The following is a 4,856-nucleotide window of genomic DNA, read 5'->3' as shown; positions in this document are numbered from 1 at the left end:
AGAGACTGCTGTGCGGAGGAGGAGAGGGAGAGGAGCCTTTCCAGAGGGGCCTGATGGAGATGCTCGAGGAGCCCGCCCGGGCCCCAGGGGCTGAGGACCAGAAGACACGAGCAGAACTGGAAACGTCTGTCGGGCCCGGGGCAGGCGCTGACCTTTAGTTGCTGTCGTTTGTTTGGGCTTTTATTCTCCTTTATTGTCTTTCTTTCTTCTTTCTTTTTAAACAAAAACAAAACACAAGAGAGTGGTATTTGGAAGCAAAGGGTGCAAGGCACCTGGTGTTCTTTCAGGAAACGTGGTTGCTGTGGGAATGTCCTCCTGGTGTGCCTGTGTGAGCTGCGGGACGAGGGGCCCTTCAGCAGAAACATGGACTGCCTTCTGGCCTGCTATTCTTTTAGACTAAGGAGTATGCGTGCTTTTCATTCTCCACAATGTCTAGCTTTTATTTCTCCTCCAACATCACCACTAGTGTAAAAACAAAAAACTTTTTTAAAAGACACAACCAAAAATCCTGAAGGTACAGGTTCTCTTGGGGGAACAACATTTAGTTCACACATATTCTGTTACTCCCCCAGAGGTGACTTGATTAATGAAGGTTGTTTTGGCAAATGCACTGTGTTTGACTAATAAAAGTAGGCTTTGTATGGGGGTGCTATTACCCGGTATAAATAGGTGTCGCTCATGAGGATGTAGGGGAAGGGATGGCAGGTGAGGAGGAAACTCCTGCACATGTACGCACGGGCGGTTCACGCAGCGTGACTTGAATCGTACAAGGGCTACGCTCCTCTTCGGAGGATGTTTACATTGAAGACTCCACTAGTTTCATAATATGTCACAATTCCGTAGGCTCAGTGACTCAGTGTGATTGACTTCGGGAGAAGGTAGGAGACAGAAGTGGAGAGATCCTGGCGTGTGGTGGGGTAACGATTTTCTCAGCTACCGCGGTGGCTAGTCTCTGGATGCCCACCAGCTGAGAAGCAGCCTTTATTCCCCCACCCCTTTTATTGTTTAATCTGGAAAATGCAGCAGTGGACATTTTCTCTCCCGTGAGATGACACCGTTCTACCCTTTCTAAAAAGGCTGACGATACCAATTGAAAGCCCTCCTTTCCTCTTCTTGGCTACATTCAAATACAATTGACCAGAAATGGTTTCCACTAGATTAGAAATGTAACAAAAAAATTTTAAGCATTTGCCAGGGTATTAAGAGAGAGAGTTATAGTCAGCTCTTTGACAAAAGTCTCACAATCTTCTCTAGGGAAAAAAAAAAGTTGTTTAGTAACTGTACACACCATTTACTGAGGAAATAAACCACTGGGAGAACGTGGTTAAATTATGGGACTTTAGGTAGTTGGTTGACTACTCATTGTTAATTGCGCCAAAAAAAAAAAGTCCACTGAGATGATCTTCTGCCACCTCCCCCTCCTCGGGGGACGCCTTGGGCGGCATTCAGCTCTGAGAACAAGCCCCAGTTCCTCTTTTTCAGTTATTCACATCTGTAATGTTGTTTAGGTAGGGCAGGAGCACAAGAACTGTCTACTAGCTTAGGGTCCTAAATTTGGATTTTGTTTGGAAACAGACAAGTGGAAGATACTGCAGAAAAGTATTTTCAAAATAATTTTTTTTTAATTCCCTGTTTGGGTTTAAAAGACACTGGCCCATTCCTTTCCCAGAGCAAGATGATATCGCTCACCGTTCTCTCCAGACTGCGAAGAAACAGATGAGGTTTTAAATGCGGTGAAGACCATCTTCCAGCTAATACCAGAGTTTCCCATTTTATATTTTAAAATATTGAACCTGATTCTTTGGTGGGTAAATTCTGCCAGAAAGAATTTAGCAGTGTATTCAGAATTATATAATTATTTTATGAGTTTCTGTAGCTTGTTACGATGTTTCATTGCTTATTATTAGTTGTGCAATAATGGTTATAGCCTATTTCTAAAATAATTTAAATGCAATTCCCCTGTTTTATTGTCCAAAAGATAATTATTTATCTTGCTTTAATAGTGTTCTCAGGAATTATTTTGTTACTATGTACTGGTGAGTTATGCCCATTTTATTATTTATTTAGAAAAAGAGTATGTTTGTAATGACTTATTTGGTAGCAGTATATTTTGCTGCAAGAAATAAAGAGGATATGGTAAAAGGTTTTTTTGCTGGACAATTTATAACTTTTTCTAATTGGGAAAAAAATACTATTAATCCTTTAAAAGTAACTCTTTTTTTGCATTTTGTGGTATTGATCATATACAAAGGAGAAGACTTCTTTGAGATAACAGAGCCTAAAATAATATTTCCCCTTCTCTTGGAAATTTTATTTTTAATTAAAAATAAAAGGTGATATGAAATGAGAGGAGACATTAGGAAGAGAGTAGCAGAGGAAGGAATTATTAGGAATAAGTTTCCGTTTTTAAAGTTCTGCCTGGTCTTTAAGATGTAAAGACCACGAAAGGGTACATTTTAGAACTTTTCTTCATCAGAGCAAATATGGGGGAAATCCTTGGAATAAAAACTACAAATACATGTTTGAAGAGCAAGTGAGCATGTGTAGCAAATAATTAACTAAACTTACTAAATTCTTAGATCGCTCCCCAAAAGGCCTTTTCCCCTGGTAGAGACAGAGACCTCGGGCTGGGATGTTTTGCGTACATGCGCGTCCGCCTGTGGATGAGCAACTGCCCAGCTCCCCTTGCTCCGGCCAAAGGAGCAGAGACTCTCGAAGGCCACGGCAGACGGCCCAGGTGTCTGCAGCAGCTGCTGTGTGGTGTCTTTTAAGTTCATGGTGATGCTGTTCCTTGTTTTAAAAATTGTTTTCATTCAGTCAGTCCCAATGTATTAAATACTACTAAAGTCAGTACTTTAAACAGCAGAATTGTACATCCTTCATGTTTATTAATAGCAATTTATGACTGTTAAAATACCTCATTGGATTCCTAAATTTAAAAACATTAGCCCAGTCAATAGTCAACTACATAAAGAATCCATGCCTTTTTGAGGGAAGCGATAAATTAACAAACATAAAAAACAATTTTAAATGAGTTTTAACTCTAACCTCACCAAACCAAAGGCACAGATGTGTGTACGGTGTACCCGTTGAATGTATATCCCAAGAAAAATTGGCACCAAGGAGCAGGAAAATGTCAAAGCTCTCATGGCAGCATAAGTCAGGATTTTGTAGGTTAGTGTTTTTCATCCATGGCCACTGCTCCCTTGTCGAGTGTCCCACAAGGACACGCAGGAACGTGCACGTTCCTCTTGTTAGCATAGCAGAACGTCAGGAGACCCCAGGGTCTCTGTGCCGAAAGTTGGAGGGTGACCGTGGGCCTCCATTTGTCCATCTGTAAAATGAAAGGACGACCAGGACCGTGTTCTGAACTGCCCTCCACTCTAACAGCCCAAAGGCGCAAAACATGGCGCCTCATCCTTCCGCTGTACAAACTCGGAAGCTGTGTTCCCAAACATTGCCTTTTTGTAGCGATTTCTCCTGTATTAGTGAGCTATCTACTGAGTGTAAACCAGTGCATTTAAAATACTGTCTCGAGCAGGCTCACCTCTAGAAACAAATGCATTTGGAATTGCGATTGTTTTCAAAAATTACACAAAAACACCAATTCGAGCTGAGACAGAGGAGCCTCCCCATGAGTGTGCCCTGCTTGGTGGACGCCCTTGAGAACAGCCCTAAAAGAAGTCATCGCTTGCCCCAAAGACCAGAGAGTGGGTTGAAAAAAGAGCAAAGGAGTGTATGCCCCGGCTGGCTTGAATTCGAGTGTCCTCTGCAGTGTTGCGCTATCTTCAGGTTCAAAGGTCTCTTGAAAAGGAGCCCATTGTGTCCCTGTGTGGGCCGTCCATCACTTGGCCAAGTCAATGGTTGTGAACCAAGTTAGTTGAGACAAAATGTGTCAAAAATGTTGTTTAAGATCCTGGGATTTTGTAATAGCACAGAACTCAAAACTCTTCACCATTCTTTTATTTCCTTCTCCCCAGCTGATAAAACTCTGAGGGGTTGTGGCTTATTTTGTTTTCGTTTCTTTGGCTTCGTGCAATTTTCTTGTAACTTTACTTGTACCTATATTTTCTGTTTACAAGTTCTTTTAAAGGGGAGGGATAGGGTTCTAAGATCTCGTTGTTTACTGTAGATCAAAAAATTTCTTTTCATGTTGTAGAAAAGCATAGGTTATGCGTTTGATGAAAAAGGCACTGTGTTATTTACCAAAGGGGTATTGTTTTCTCGTTTGTTTATAAATGTATTATTTTGGTACTGTAAATTTGGACATAATTTCTGAGTTTATTACTACTGGCATTTTCTTTTCCCTTTTTTTTTTTTTTAAACTGTAAGTGCGCGATGCAGGTGCACAGGTCCCAGACCAAACCAGACCACCAGCATGCTCTCGTCCAAACTTCGGGGATGGCGCACGCTGCTGTGGGCACCTCAGTTCCTCCACCATTGATTTGTTTGTTTTCAATTCCACCATCCTGCTTTGTTTTGCTTTCCAAGCAAGATCTGTTGAGATTCCCAGTTGCATTCTAACGAGCTTACCCTCGTTTGCCTCTCTTATGTATTTGGTGTATCAGATTGTGCAGGAGGTATTCTAGAAGGCATTAATGGTTTGCATTCAAAATGGTGTGGTTTGTCCAAATTATTTTGTCTTTATTATTGAGATGGATTAATCTCCTTATTTTTTTTTCTTGATGATTTGAAGTTGTAAGAGTTGTCCAGCTATTGCTTAATAAAATTTTGCAAATCAAAAAAAATCAATTACTGGTGTGCAAAATTCAGATGTGGGTCTTGAGTCCTGTGAGAAGAAATGACCTCGCTCTGTTGGCATGGCCCATCCTCCACTTGCCCCTCCAATCCCTGGG

The sequence above is a fragment of the Diceros bicornis genome, unplaced genomic scaffold (genome assembly GCF_020826845.1).
Source record: "Diceros bicornis minor isolate mBicDic1 unplaced genomic scaffold, mDicBic1.mat.cur d_74_multi, whole genome shotgun sequence".
NCBI classification, from domain to species: Eukaryota; Metazoa; Chordata; class Mammalia; order Perissodactyla; family Rhinocerotidae; genus Diceros; species Diceros bicornis.
This window is presented reverse-complemented; position numbering follows the sequence as displayed.